The 16,528-nt window shown below is 41.7% G+C and overlaps 1 long non-coding RNA gene across 1 annotated transcript in view; it reads right to left on the bottom strand.

The window, feature by feature from the left end:
* Window positions 1-4,773: 4,773 nt before the first annotated feature.
* The window catches only part of LOC143786020 (uncharacterized), a 31,527-nt gene continuing 19,772 nt past the window's right edge, over window positions 4,774-16,528 (bottom strand). The window contains exon 3 of the long non-coding RNA XR_013218204.1: window positions 4,774-4,888. This is a non-coding gene — a long non-coding RNA (uncharacterized LOC143786020). The remainder of the gene's footprint in view (window positions 4,889-16,528) is intronic.

The following is a 16,528-nucleotide window of genomic DNA, read 5'->3' as shown; positions in this document are numbered from 1 at the left end:
TTCAGCTATTTGCTTCTTTTGTGTCACGGAGGCAAAGAAAAAAAAAGAAGTAAATTTGCAATTTTAAAAAGTCTGATGCATTCTGTGGCTTTCTCTATTATTCAGATTGTAGCCCAGCGGAGCCCTGGCAATTATCCCAAAGTCTACTTGAATAATAAACGCTTTGATATGGATAACGGACCGTCCTGCAAATATTACTATGTTAGAAAAGCTTCCAAATGCATCTCATTTTAAGAGGTCTTGGCATCTGATGAACAAGCTGTATGGATGGCATTATTTTTTGTCTGGTGGAATATCCTGGCAGGACACAATGATGTAGTCTTTGAATACAGCTCAAAAACTCAAATCCTCTGTGGTTGGTAAATGTCCAAGCCGTTTTGCACAAGAGATCTATAAAATAAATACTTTTTATTGTTTGGACTCTCATTTGGTCTTGAATAATTCAGATACAGTCGTTCTCCAAAAAAAAACATTTTTGTCTGCTCCCGCTGGCACTCTTTTCCGCACCTGTTGGTTTGACCTCGGTAGACACCTGCCTACTACAGTGTTTCCCAAACTCCAGTCCTCATGTCCCCCAACAGATCATGTTTTAAGGATTTCCTTAGTATTTCAAAGGTGAGAGAACCTGTGGCAATTTCTGATGCCTTGATAATAATTCCACCTGTGCAATACTGAGGAAATCCTGAAAGCATGATCTGTAGGAGGCCCTAAAGAATGAAGTTTGGGAAACACTGGTCTATGGTCATGTTTCACACCCATTATTAGTAGGTTTTACAATGGGGGTCTAGTGGAAAGACTAATAAGAAGTCATATATTTATGGGGTTGCCTTACGGGACTGCCAGAACACTCATCCACCGCTTTGCTACAAAAGTCACTCCTTCCTACTAGTGATGAGTGAGTGCGCTCCTTACTTGGGTTTTCCGAGCATGCTCAGGTGTTCTCCAAGTATCTTGGGTGTGCTCGTAGATTATGTTTGTGTCCCCACAGCTCAATGATTTGCAGCTGTTAGACAACCTGAACACATGCAGGGATTGCCTGCTTGTTAGGAAATCCTCACATGTTTTCAGGCTGTGTAACAGCTGCGCGGACACAAATATAGTCTACGAGCACGCCCAAGACACTCGGAGATCACCCAAGCATGCTCAGAAATCTCAAGTAACAAGCACACTCGCTCATCACTACTTCCTACAAATGTAGATCACCAGTGTAATAACTGGTGGTTTCTACCTTCTTATGTCCACAGTAATAAAGAGAGAAGCCCTCGAAAACTGGGCAATGCCTCTTGGTTTCTTACCACACTCGAAAGACTTAATGATAGGGGATTTGGATTGTGAGAAGTGAAAGTGATGATAATGTCTATAAAGCGTTGTGGAAAATAATGGCGCTATCTAAGTTGGTAAAATAACCATTGGACCTGTTCAAGTTACCTTTCTGCAAGTAGAGATGGGTCTGAATGTTTCTAGTTTCTAGTATTTGTTGTAGCTAGTCCACAAAGTGCCAAAAGCCTGTAACGTTTACCCAGACGAGCCTGGATCCCTTTATTAAGAAACTAACCTTCGTGTAGTGGATCACACTGTGAACCATAGTTGTCCTTGTTGCACTACCCAAAGTCAGATTATTGGGATCTCCAGTAAGACCAAAAAGTGTGACTAAGCCCTCATAGTTATGAGTGCTTGGAGAACTGAATGCACACCTGTCGCGAGCATAAACAATTCTCTTTATTCCCTTCTGAGCAGATTTCTTATACCATTTAGGCTGGTTTCACAGTTGCGTTTTTATCTGCATACGTTTTTAAAAAAAAACGCATGTGTGAAAAAACGCATTAGGGTGGTTTCACACTTGCGTTTTTGTCTGCAGCGTTTTTTGCACAAAAAACGCATGCGTTTTTCCCCTATATTTAACCATTATAAACGCATGCGTTTTTTGTACGCGTTTGGTCGCGTTTTCAAACGCATGCGTTTTTTTTCTGCATGCATTCATTTTCAGAAATGCAACCTGCAGTATTTTCTTGCGGCGTTTTTTTTTCCGCAAAAAAATGCATTGCTGTCTATGTAAACGCATGCGTTTTTAAGCACATGCGTTTGTTTGCGTTAAAATCGCATGCGTTTTTATAGGAAAAAAACAGAAAACACACTGAAAAGCCACCCACCACCATCAAGGTGATAAAGGGATCCAAACCCTAACCCTAACTCTACCCCTAACCTCACCCCTAACCGTTTAATGAACATTTTCTGACATAGTGCCAGGTATTTAAGTGCCACGTATTTCAGTGTCACGTATCACGTATTTCAGTGCCACGTATTTAAGTGCCACGTATTTAAGTGCCACGTATCACGTATTTCAGTGCCACGTATTTAAGTGCCACATATTTAATTGCCACGTATCATGTATTTAAGTGCCATGTATTTCAGTGCCACGTATTTAAGTGCCACGTATTTCAGTTGCACATATTTAAGTGCCACGTATCACGTATTTAAGTGCCACGTATTTAAGTGCCACGTATTTAAGTGCCACATATCATGTATTTCAGTGCCACGTATTTCAGTGCCACGTATTTTAGTGCCTTGTATTTAAGTACCACGTATTTCAGTTGCACGTATTTCAGTGCCACGTATTTCAGTGCCACATATTTCAGTCATGTTTAGGGTTAGGGGTAGGGGTAGGGTTAGGGTTAGGGTTTTCTTGTTTGTTCTTGTGTTTTCTTGTGTTTTCTTGTGTTTTCTTGTGTTTTTCTATAAAAACGCATGCGTCTAAAAAACGCATGCATTTTACCGCATTTACATGCGTTTTTTCACACATGCGTTTTTAAAAAAACGCATGCAGATAAAAACGCAAGTGTGAAACCAGACGCAGTAAAACGCATGCGTTTTTTAGACGCATGCGTTTTTATAGAAAAACACAAGAAAACACAAAAAAACCCAAAAAACAAGAAAACCCTAACCCTAACCCTACCCCTAACCCTAAACGTGACTGAAATACGTGGCACTGAAATACGTGGCACTTAAATACGTGATACGTGGCACTTAAATACGTGGCACTTAAATACGTGGCACTGAAATACGTGATACGTGGCACTTAAATACGTGATACGTGGCACTTATATACGTGGCACTTAAATACGTGGCACTTAAATTGTGGCACTTAAATACGTGATACGTGGCACTTAAATACGTGGCACTGAAATACTTGATACGTGGCACTTAAATACGTGGCACTTAAATACGTGATACGTGGCACTTAACTAAGTGCAACTGAAATACGTGGCACTTAAATACGTGCAACTGAAATACGTGGCACTTAAATACGTGGCACTATGACTGTCAGAAAATGTTCATTAAACGGTTAGGGGTGAGGTTAGGGGTAGAGTTAGGGTTAGGGTTTGGATCCCTTTATCACCTTGATGGTGGTGGGTGGCTTTTCAGTGTGTTTTCTGTTTTTTTTTTCTATAAAAACGCATGCGTTTTTAACTCAAACAAACGCATGTGCTTAAAAACGCATGCATTTACATAGACAGCAATGCATTTTTTTTTGCCGCGAAAAAACGCATGCGTTTTTTCGCGGCAAAAAAACGCCGCAAGAAAATACTACAGGTTGCATTTCTGAAAATGAACGCATGCAGAAAAAAAACGCATGCGTTTTCAATGTTAAATATAAGGAAAAAACGCATGCGTTTTTTGTGCAAAAAAACGCTGCAGACAAAAACGCAAGTGTGAAACCACCCTTACAGACAAATGTAGTTCCCATTGGAAGTTTCCACCAGCTGCCCCTTCTTAGAAATATGTTATGGGAATTTTAGCTATCAGGCCTTTCCCAATGTACTACCCATAACACATAATTTCTCAGAGCCTTTTTTATGCCATAACAAAATATTAGACCGAATATGAAACCTTAAGAAAAAATATTAAAATATAATATGAGACAATGAGACTGGTTCATACTAAACAGAATATTGAAGAAGATGAAAATATTAACCCTTCTATATCATTCTTTAGGTGACAATCTGCTGTGAGTTTATCTTGAACTGTACTGGGAGATTGCTACTATTACTACTTGTAGCTAAAAAGATTTGTGCCTTAAAGCCTAAAGTGTAACCACCAAGATCTGTTCCCCAACCCCGAACTGTAACCCTCAAGTTCCATACCATCACAAGATCACAAGTATAAACACCAAGATTGAACCCTCATTGAGATATTGTAACTGCTGCTCTACTTGCCTCATATTAATAATTTGCCTATTTCTTTTGAGCACTTCTGTTTCCATGTAAATCACTGCCCCATCTTCAAGAAGAATACTATATGTCATGCACCCAAACCTGGACCTCTAACATGGAAGCGGTCATTGTGGATCAGCACTGAAAACTCTCCGCTCCAATCCTTTCCCCCTTGGTCCTGGATGCAGCAGTCAGGGTGGAGGAGACCCCATGTCATGTTTTGCTTTTACACCCCTTGTTATAGTCCTAACGGTGTTTCAAAAATGATACATATATATATTTATACTGTATACTGAAGTTTACCTAAACATCCCATATTTTTTGTTCTGTTGTTTGCGTACTTTTTTCTATTTTGAATTATTTTTTCTATTTTTTCCAATATGTTATTCTTGTTTAGAAAACCTATTTTCAAATACCCTATCAAGGATTTTTTTGCTTATGTGAGTAATTTGATAGAGAACTTCTTCAATTAGTAAAAAACTGCTAAAAAATGTCAACAGGAGTCTCTGGAGGCCTCTTGCTGTCTGTGCATTACATTGTTATAATCTATTTCCTTCAGTACCATGTAATACTTGATCTGTCCTGTGGAGGTGCTGCAGGGGAATTAAGCACTATGACTAGGTTCCTTCATGGGTTTCTGCAGAAGGATACTCTTGGATGACTTTTCTTTGGGTACCCTAATGAAAAAAAGAATAGAATTCACATAAAACAGCTATCTACACTGAGGTACATGCCTGGAAATAACCATTTAATTTACTTTTTGTTGTGGTGATCATCACAACAATTAATGAATCCTCTAGGATATTTCTGTAATTAAAGAAAATTACCCAATATACTGTAAATTTGTGCTATAGTAATTAAATCATAATTTATTGTGCATACTCAAAGGATCTGTTTTCCATTACACAGGTCAATAATGATGATGTGTTGCAAGTATACAGACGTTATTAGTATAATTATTATTATTTATTTTTAGAGCACCATTGATTCCATGGTGCTGTACATAAGGAGGGGTTTACATACAAGAAACAAAAAGAAATGACAATGAGCAAAATAACAGTAACTTTTTGGACCAGAGGGTCTACAGGTATACAGTTCACAAAGTAATTGAGAAGGACACAGTAGGTTGGGGGTTGCAGCATCTTCGATGGTGGTGAGGTGGTAGTGGGGTCATTGCAGGCGGTAAGCTTTCTTCAAGCATTGGGTTTTTAAGTTCTGTCTGAAGGTTCTGAATATGGTGGATAATGGGACATGTTGGTGCACAGAATTCCAGTGGATGGGGGATACTCAGGAGATGTTTGGAGGCTGGTTGGTGAGGTACGTATGAGAGTGGAGGAGAGAAGGAGGTCTTGTGAGAACTGCAGATTATGTGTGGGAAGATATCAGGAGATTTGTTCAGAGATATACGGAGGAGACAGATTATGGATAACTTTGTAGGTCAATATTTGCAGTATAAATTGCTGTTTGGAAAATGGAAGCCAATGAAGAGATTTGCAGAGCGGATAGGCAGAGGAGTAGTGAGGGAGAGGTGAAGTAATATGCAGTTTGGTGACGATTTGACTTTATTTGTCCCCTGTATGTGCTAGGTGTCGAGTTCCCGCCACCGCACAGGGTGAATCTCGAACCACCTCCGCTGCGGTCTCTCATTCTCCTCCAGCCACAGTGGAGCCTACTCAGCAGAGACGTCGGTCCCAGCACCTGGAGTAGGCAGATACTGCGCGTTTGGTTACTGCTGCCCTTCCAGGTTCAGCCATTATAACCAGTACTGATCAGCGGCGAGCAGGCGCTCCTGGGACTAAGTCCTGCATTTCTTCTTCTGAGCATGCCCAAGGGACAACCTCTCATTGGAGGTCGGGGGTCACACACTCAGGTCCTGTAACAGCTCCTATTAGACCACTAGGAAGGTCCTGGAGAGCTACAGCTATAAAAGGTTTGCATGGCCATATGGCCATGTGCTAGTATAAACCTGTTATTGTGTGGTTGTATGCCTGTTCTGGTGATTGCTCCTTAATCATTCCCATTCCTTGTGATGTTGAATGCTCGCGAATGTTGGAGCTATGTAGCGCCTGACAGTGCTAACCTATACACAAGAGCATGATCCTTACTGCGTCTAACCAGCAGTGACCACCAGTGCGGCGCTGTACTCACTCTGTGCAGCAATCTTTAATTACTCCTGATAACCATTCAGTGTAGGGTGGGATTTCCCGCTTGATCTCAGCATCTGACTCAGGGCATCCTCAGGTACGGGCTCAAAAGCCACCGGGGGTCAGAGCGAGATCAATCACCAGCATAGTGGGGGTGAATTGCAGGGATCCCACTAGCATTCATCTGCTGCACCCTGTGACTGCTAACAGGGCACAATGTTTCCTTGTTTCCCTGCTACTCTGTGAAGCAACAGAGTTCGCATCTGCACATACCGGGTGATGGAACCCGTGTTCATTCTGGCGTAGTACCTCCATATAGTGCCGCTATTACCTAGCAGCAGGTTCCATTCCTGCACGGTGGACCCCGCGCTGCGAACGCACCTTTTACTATCTTTATATTTATTCGGTGCTTTCCGGCAGCCCTAACAGTATGTGGCATTATTTGGTCACTATGTGGTGGTAATATGCGGTCCAGCCATGGTGTGGTGGTATTTATTCCTTGTATTTGGTATTATTCGGTTACTACGTGGTGGTGATATGTGGTTTGGTCATGGTGTGATGATATTTGTTACTTGTATGTGATATTATTTGGTTACTATGTGATGATAATATGTGATCTGGTCATGCTGTGGTGGTATTAGTCCCTTATATGTGGTACTATTCAGTTATTATGTGGTGCTCATAAATAAAAATATACCTAAAAAGATTATTGAATATTTTAACAAATGTTTAATAGGTTGCAGTAGAGTAGAACCCTGCCAAAAGAGTCTAACTTGTCATGGTGACAGCTTAAAAAAATCTTTTGGACAAAAACACATGCATGCTGATGGCTATGTATGTGATACTGTGTTTGATGGGAACTGTTAATGTGTGATTGGTAAGGACAAGTGGAGTTTTTCCCAGAGAGGGCGGTGGGATTGTGGAAGGTTCAAGGGGTGGAGGTGGAGCTGGGGTGTAGGTGGAACTGGAGTGGAGCCTGGGTGCAGTCTCAAGGGGGCCACAAAATGTTGCCAGTATGGGGGCCTGAAATTCCTGGTGGCAGCTCTGGGGCTGAGATAAGTGTGGTAGTGAAGCTGGGGAGGATATGAGATAGGATAGGGTCAACTAATAAAGTGATGAGGTAAGTGATTTGGAGAGAAGATGAGTAAGAGTTTTTTTCAGTGGTGGTGGGGAAGAAGGTTATGGGAGAAGGGCATTGGTCTGTTGTATGGAGGGTTGTGGTGGGCAGACAGCAAAGACTTGTCTGATGTGGTTGATATTATTTTTTAAATATGCAGCTAAGTCTTATGCAGAAATGAGAAAGGCCAGAGGGGGCAATGGTGAATGAAAAAGGGAGTTAAAAGTGTTAAATAACTATTTGGCAATATGGGATAAAGAAATTATGAAGGGTCTTAAAGGGGAGCCTAAAATATATAACATTGTAAAGTGATGGGATTATGAAAAAATCTACAATCAAACTGTTCCATACATCTACGTAATTCTGCAGAGAGAGAACATACAGAACATGCGCCCTTATGTTGAAGAATGACTCCATGTTTGTAAGTGATTTCATCTACAGGAATTTATATGACGGAAGGCCTTTGTCTCTCTACAGGAAGTGTGGGGAGCCTTTATCTCTTTACAAGAAGTGGGGAAAAGCCTTTGTTTCTCTACGGGAAGTGGGGGGAGCCTTTATATCTACAAGAAGTAGGGGCAGGTATCTGTCTCTCTTCAGGAAATGGGGGGAGCCGTTGTCTCTCTACAAGAAGTGGGTGAGGCCTTTGTCTCTCTACAAGAAGTGAGGGAAGACCTTTGGCTCTCTGCATGAAGTGAGGAGAGCCTTTATCTCTCTACAAGAAGTGCTGGAAGACCTTTGTCTCCCTACTGTAAGTGGGGGAGCCTTTGTCTCTACAGGAAGTGGGGAAGATTTTGTCTCTCTACAAGAAGTGGGGGAAGCATTTGTCTCTCTGCAATAAGTGGAGAAAGTCTTTGTCTCTCTATAGGAAGTGGGGGAATACTTTGTCTCTATACAGGAAGTGGGGGAGGTCTTTGCCTCTTTACAGGAAGTGGGGAAGCCATTTTTCCCTCTACAGGAAGTGAGGGAGGCCTTTGTCTCTCTACAGGAATTGGGGAAGCCTTTATCTCTCTATAGAAAGAGAGGAAGCCTTTGTCTTTGTTCAGGAAGAGGGGGAAGCCTTTATCTCTCTACAAGAAGTGGGGAAAGGCCTTTGTTTCTCTACAACCAGTGGGGAAGGTGTTTGTCTCTCTACTGAATGTGGAGGGAGCCTTTGTCTCTCTACAAGAAGTGGGGGAAGGCCTTTGTCTCTCTACAGGAATTGGGGAAGCCTTTATCTCTCTATAGAAAGAGAGGAAGCCTTTGTCTTTGTACAGGAAGAGGGGGAAGCCTTTATCTCTCTACAAGAAGTGGGGAAAGGCCTTTGTTTCTCTACAAGCAGTGGGGAAGGTGTTTGTCTCTCTACTGAAAGTGGAGGGAGCCTTTGTCTCTCTACAAGAAGTGGGAGAATGCCTTTGTCTCTCTACAGGAAGTGGGGGAGCCTTTGTCTCCACAGAAAGTAGTCGGGGGTCTTTGTCTCTCTATAGGAAGTGAGGGAAGCCTTTATCTCTCTACAGGAAGTGGAGGAAGCCTTTGTTTCTCTACAGGAAGTGGGGGAGGCCTTTGTTTCTCTATAGGAAGTTGGTGAGCCTTTGTCTTTCTACATGAAGTGGGGGAAGCCTTTGTCTCTCTACAGGAAATGGGGGAGCTTTTGTCTCTCTACTCCTGTTCTCCTACCTATTAAACTGCATGCAGTATAGACATATCAAAGATGCCGAAATTAGGTTAAGAGCAGTCAAACTATTGGACAATGGCATGAGCTCTCCATGCTTAGCCATGAGCAAAAGGAAAGTCCAGCCTTTATAGTGCTGGCAGAGTGTCACCAAGGAGCAACAACCGCCTAAGAATAATTAGATAGAAAGTTACAGATCATGAGAATCAGGACAATTCATGGACATATTTAAGCCAATATGTGTAGATCTAAATTGTGAGAAATGAGGGCAGCATAACTATGCTTTTATGCAGGTTTTGTGTGAAAGGACAGGTAGGCACTAAATCTTATTTTGTAATTAATTTTCTTCATTTTTTTAAAATTCCAACTAGGTAAAAAAAAAGAAATTAGCACAGAAGGAAATACAATTTTGGTTTGCATGCCTGTCTAAATATGCTTGAAATAATTGCACGACGCTTAGGAAAATGATCACCTCCCTTCCACATCTTCTGTGCATATTTAAATATGGCAGGATTGCACAAAGCACAGCAGTTATGCTAAATAATGAAGAAGGGTCTATTTGTCAACGTCCGGGACTGCCTTCATCAGAGAAAAAGTGAGATTAGGTACTCGAACGCCACAGTTATTTATTAAAGTCTTTACATTGCTGCAAGGAAAATAGGTCAAAGCCGTAAGACAGGATGTGCCCAAATTAGACGGTGATTTTGCAGCTTTGTGTATGTAAAATGTATTTCATTTTTACCACCATGTAAAGCTAAAGGACAAACCGCTCAGGCAGAATGCAAAAGAAACACTTTTCCGGAGTGTGAAGTGCACTGAACTCTTTTGAAATTATTTTTTTAACAAAATTCTGAAAACCCCTCGGTGGCTAAATTCTCATTTAGCATGACAATGTCTGTCATTTCAGTTTCTTGGGGTTGGAGGTTTATTGGTAAGAATGACTTTTCATACTTCTGCTGCTATACCTTATGTATTTCCAATAAACTTATTCTGCAGGGGTAAATCAAAAAAATATGTAAAAATTAAAGAGTTTTTCCTAACTTATAGGCTGGGGTCACACAAGCGTATAAAAAATTGGTCCTATCCTCATCCAGAAAAGTGGGCCGATTTATTTCTCTTACTTGTCATCCATATGCCATCTGTTTTTTTTTTTTTACTCGGCAGCTAATAATCTTTAACAGGACCGATTACAGTTTCCTATGTTACAGAATTGTAATGTATCAGTAAATATCGGATGACACTCTGATGGACGACTTTTTTCTCGCACTGTCCGATTTCGGAGTGAAATTGCAGCATGCTGCCATTTTTTTCTCATGCCGATTACAGCTGAGGAAACATACACAGATCTTCACGGCCTCATTGAATAACATTGGTCCGAGTGAAATCCGATTTTGTATACACTCATCCAAGGTATATTATTAAATTATTTATAACTGCTGAAAACAAGCTGATTCCATATGGACAACACACCAATGACAAGGGAGAAAAAAAATTATCCCAATCTCCTGGATGAGATTTTTTTTTTATGTGTCCATGTGACCCCAACCATAATGAATTTTGGATGTTCGGATTTTCTGCAACAATTAAGTAAATTAGGCTATTAGTTTTTTGTTCATTGCGTTTTACAGTGCATTTTTATATGCATTTTTATCGCGTTTTTGACCTCACTGTTTTTGCTTCTTTTGTTATGTCTGCTTTGTTTTTGATAGTTCCTAGCATTTAGCTTTGACAAAACTTCATGTGTGAATTACATACTTTTTTACTGTGGAAACGCGGTAGCAATACACATTCATTTCTTATCTGTGGATTTTTCACAAATTTCTTTAAATCCCATCCACTTTCCCGGAACTGTAAGACGCTGTGTTTTTTTAACGGAGCACCAAAAGTCACCATTGAAGAAAATGTGGAGTGCGCCCTGAGCAAAATATTATGATGCTGAGACGCTTTTAGCCTCAGCGCTTATCAGTATAACTAGATTTTGGCCCGATTCTAACGCATCCGGTATTCTAGAATATGTATGTAGTTTATTTATGAAGATTTAAGAATAATGCAATGAATACACAGGATTTTCCAGGTAAAATATATACATTATCAGTAAAGTGGTGTTTAAATCCTGCGCCAATATCGCTGATTGGTTGCGTCCGGCCGGGCGCGACCAATCAGCGCAGCGGGGTTTAAATCCTGAGCCAATTTCGCTGATTGGTCGCGGCCGGCCGGGCGTGACCAATCAGTGAAGCGTGGTTCAAATCCCGGGCCAACTTGCGGCCAGACTGCGCCTGTTGCTGATTGGTCGCGGACGGCTGGGTGCGACCAATCAGCAAAGCGTGGTTCAAATCCCGTGTCAATTCGCGGCCGGACTGCACCTGTCACTGATTGGTTGTGGGCAGCTGGTGAGACCAATCAGCAATGCGGGATTTCCGTTACAGACAAACAGACAGAATTAGACGATTATATAGTAGATTAGATGGTGGCCCGATTCTAACGCATTGGGTATTCTAGAATATGCATGTCCACGTAGTATATTGCCCAGTCACGTAGTATATTGCCCAGTCACGTAGTATATTGCCCAGCCACGTAGTATATTGCCCAGTCACGTAGTATATTGCCCAGTCATGTAGTATATTGTCCAGGCACATAGTATACTGCCAAGTCACGTAGTATATTGCCCAGTCACGTAGTATATTGCCCAGCCACATAGAATATTGCCCAGTCACGTAGTATATTGCCCAGCCACGTAGTATATTGTCCAGGCACGTAGTATATTGCCCAGTCACGTAGTATATTGCCCAGTCACGTAGTATATTGCCCAGCCACGTAGTATATTGCCCTGTCACGTAGTATATTGCCCAGCCACGTAGTATATTGTCCAGGCACGTAGTATACTGCCAAGTCACATAGTATATTGCCCAGCGACGTAGTATATTGCTCAGCGCCGTAGTATATTGCCCAATTACGTAGTATATTGCCCAGTTACGTAGTATATTGCACAGCGAAGTAGTATACAGCACAGAGCCATGTAGTATATTGGCCAGTCACGTAGTATATTGCCCAGCCACGTTTGTCACAGGTTAAAAAATAAAAAATAAACATATACTCACCTTTCCGAGGGCCCCTTGTAGTCCACGGCAGCTTCCGGTCCCAGGGTTGGTCTGAGCGCAGGACCTGTGATGACGTCATGGTCACATGACCGTGTAGTGGTCACATGACCGTGACATCACGTCAGGTCCTTTCCGCGCAGGCGCGCAGGACTTGTGATGACGTCGCGGTCACATGACCGTGACGTCACGGCAGGTCCTTCTGCCATACCATCTTTGCCACCGCAACCTGCAACGGAAGATGGCGGGTGGCGCGAGCGGCTCAGCGGACTACAGAGGGTGAGTATAGCAGGTTTTTTTTTTTATTTATTATTTTTAACATTACATTTTGTACTATTGATGCCGCATAGGCAGCGTCAATAGTACAAAGTTGGGGACACACAGGGTTAATAGCGGCGGTAACAGAGTGCGTTACCCGCAGCATAATGCGGTCCGTTACCGCCGGCATTAACCCTGTGTGAGCGGTGACCGGAGGGGTGTATGCAGGCTCCAGGCAGTGAGTGCGGGGAGTAAGGAGCGGCCATTTTTTTACGGACTGTGCACGTCGCTGTATGGTCGCGGCAGCCATGACAGGCAGCTGGCGAGACCAATCAGCGAACGAATAACCGCGACAGACAGACAGAAGGACAGACAGACGGAAGTACCCTTAGACAATTATATAGTAGATACCCGATGCGTTAGAATCGGGCCACCATCTAGTATTCATATAAACATTGGTGCTTACATTTATGTTTTAACCCATTGGACACACTGCCATTGTTTTTCTCCTGTCTTTATTTTAAGAGTCAAAACTTTATTAGTCATCTATCTCTGTATGACAGCTTGTTTTCTACAGGATGACTTATAGTTTTCAAATACACCAGTTATTTTACCATATTATAAACTTAAAAATGTGGAACATTTTTATTCTCTCCCTTACACACTGTCCTCCATGTTGTTCTCTCCCTCACAGACTGTCCTCCATGTTATTCTCTCCCTCACAGACTGTCCTCCATGTTATTCTCTCCCTCACAGACTGTCCTCTATGTTATTGTCTCCCTCAAAGACTGTCCTCCATGCTATTCTCTCCCTCACAGACTGTCCTCCATGTTATTTTCTCCCTCACAGACTGTCCTCCATGTTATTCTCTCCCAAACAGACTGTCCTCCATGTTATTCTCTCCCTCACAGACTGTCCTCCATGCTATTCTCTCCCTCACAGACTGTCCTCCATGTTATTTTCTCCCTCACAGACTGTCCTCTATGTTATTCTCTCCCTCACAGACTATCCTCCATGTTATTCTCTCCCTCACAGACTGTCCTTCATATTATTCTCTCCCTCACAGACTGTCCTCCATGTTATTCTCTCCCTCACACACTGTCCTCCATGTTATTCTCTCCCTCACAGACTGTCCTCCATGTTATTCTCTTCCTCACAGGCTGTCCTCCATGTTATTCTCTCCATCACACACTGTCCTCCATGTTATTCTCTCCCTCACAGACTGTCCTCCATGTTATTCTCTCCCTCACAGTCTGTTCTCCATGTTATTCTCGCCCTCGCAGACTGACCTCCATGTTGCCTCCATGTTATTCTCTCCCTCACAGACTGTCCTCCATGTTATTTTCTCCCTCACAGACTGTCCTCCATGTTATTCTCTCCCTCACAGACTGTTCTCCATGTTATTCTCTCCCTCCAGACTGTCCTCCATGTTATTTTCTCCCTCACAGACTGTCCTCCATGTTATTCTCTCCCTCACAGACTGTCCTTCATGTTATTCTCGTTCTAGTATATGTGTGTAGTTTATTTATGAACGCTGATTGGTCGAGGCCGGCCAATCAGCGACGTGGGATTTCGGTCAATTACAGACAAACAGACCCTTAAACAATTATATATATAGATTAATAATTAAGAATTAGTAATAATTAAGTAATCACATATCCTAGGGGTACACTACTGTTTTACCATGTTATAAGACAATCCCGTTAAGAATTTTTGAGCGATACTAATATCACTGGAATTGGCAAATGCATGGCAAAAAGTGTTTTTTGCACGTACATTTGCACCATGGCCAGATAATACAATATTGCTTTTATACAGGGCATTGTGGAATGAGGATGCTTTCCCTTGCACTTTGGCTTAGTGATGATGACTTGACGTTATCGGTGTACATATTCACGCAGTGGAATTAATCTAAATGGAGCTGTCTAAATCAGAACAGATATTTTATGCTATAAAACATTCTACATGAGAGATTTCCCTTCAGGCAAAATCTAAAAAAATAAATAAATTAGACAGTACATTTATATAACACAGAACTTCTAAGCACTTTACTGAGATTAATGGAACCTGCAATAATTATTTATTTTATTTTGCTTGGTAATATAGCACCAACATATTCTGCAGCTCTTTGCATCATTCATCATCAGTATAAACACTCTATCAGTATGTTTTTGGAGTGGTGGATGAAACCAGAGCACCTGAAAGAAACCCATACAAACATGGGGAGAACATACAAATTCCTTGCCGATGTACTTGGTTGGATTTGAACTTAGAACCCCAGTGCTAATCACAGAACCTGTCCATATATTTACCTAGTTACAGTTAATAATTGTGACATCAATGTATTCATGCTTAAAATTGGTTGTACTTGTGCTTTCTGCTATTTTACCCCAGTGCTGGATTCACAGCTGCACTGCTTAATAGTGCTGAATAATTTCCTCCATTCTGCTGCTTCGTGACATGAGCTAACAAAAAGCAGGAATCCCATATGTCTGTGTGTGCTGTGTATTGGATATACAAAAAAGGTTGCACTCTATGGTGCCAAAGCATGTCTAATATGAAATACATGAAATATGAATAGCAAAATGGCTTTTGAACATTAGGAAAATATTTAAGAGACGCTTTGCACAGGATTTTATATAATCAAATAGTGTGAGCCCATCAACCATCGTCAAGGTGGTCTCATAAAACTGATGGGTCCCTGACCTCCCTGTCCAAATGTGAACACTTACCAAAGGCCAATGTCTGTATGCCTGGGTGAATGTGGACACCTCTGTTCAGCAAAGCCTACATATGGGTTGGCCGGGACCAAGTGTGATGAGATGCAATTAAAAACCACATTCACCCAGGCATACAGACATTGGCCTTCGGTAAGTGTTCACATTTGGACAGGGAGGTCAGGGACCCATCAGTTTTATGAGACCACCTTGACGATGGTTGATGGGCTCACACTATTTGATTATATCAAATTCTGTGCAAAGCATCTCTTAAATATTTTCCTAATGTTCAAAAGCCATTTTGCTATTCATATTTCATGTATTTCATATTAGACATACTTTGGCACGATAGAGTGCAACCTTTTTTGTATATTTATGTATGGAGGTAGCTGCTCCTGCTATGCACTAGTTTAGATGTGCCAGTCTTTTTTCTGTCATTGCTGTGTATTGGAGACATCATAGCAGCTAATCTCCATCCACCAGCTTAGAGACAACTTAAAGCTAGAGCTCGCACATGGTAAAACTGGAGAAAAATGCAGAATACAAGTCATATAACGGTCAGAGATAGTTTTACACACAAGACAGCTTATTCTGAAAAACTGACCTAAAACTACTGGTACATGTTATGACCCAATAGTTAAGGAGATGATTGTAATGAATATTATTTTTGTAGTGGTACAACGCGGCACTCGTACTACCATGTGAGTTAGGTGCTCAAGTTTCACTATTGTCTGTAATGAATTTATTCTCTGACGGAAGCACTGAATGGCAGTGACTAATTTAATTAGTGTTACCAAACATGGGCTTCAAGGGGCTTTGCTTTTTTTAGGTAACTTTCATCCCTGGTATTTTGGAAGAATCAAACAAACTGCCTTATACCCACCATCCCCAGGTCCACTGGAGAGTTTCTGTTGCTGCTCCTGTAGTCTATCATTGGCTGTCATTCAGCAGCCAATCAGTGAGCTCAATTTTTCTGAGTGGGGTGTTCTATCCACACTTGCAGAGTTGCTGTGCTGAGCCCATTGATTGGCTGCTGTGCTGTCCCCATGACATCAGCATTGTAGCCAATGCCAGGCAATTTAAACAGTGGCAGAGGGCGGCTCGTCAGTGGACCCATTGATGGTCAGTAGAGCATGTTTTTTTTTTCATTCCAAAATGCCCCTAGAGTCAAACATTAACTGAAATGGGACATCCCATTAAGAAAGAAAAGCAAAGGAATGCACTGCCTGACTTTGGTATAAAGTTGTTTTCATATAGATTTCATGTAATACAACCTCAATTTTAAATAAAACCACCATATAGTGCCCATGCAAAACAGCCTTAGTTGGCCTAAGCATT

The sequence above is a fragment of the Ranitomeya variabilis genome, chromosome 7 (genome assembly GCF_051348905.1).
Source record: "Ranitomeya variabilis isolate aRanVar5 chromosome 7, aRanVar5.hap1, whole genome shotgun sequence".
Taxonomy (NCBI): domain Eukaryota; kingdom Metazoa; phylum Chordata; class Amphibia; order Anura; family Dendrobatidae; genus Ranitomeya; species Ranitomeya variabilis.
Note: the sequence above shows the minus strand (reverse complement) of the source record. Positions and strands in the feature narration are given on the sequence as shown.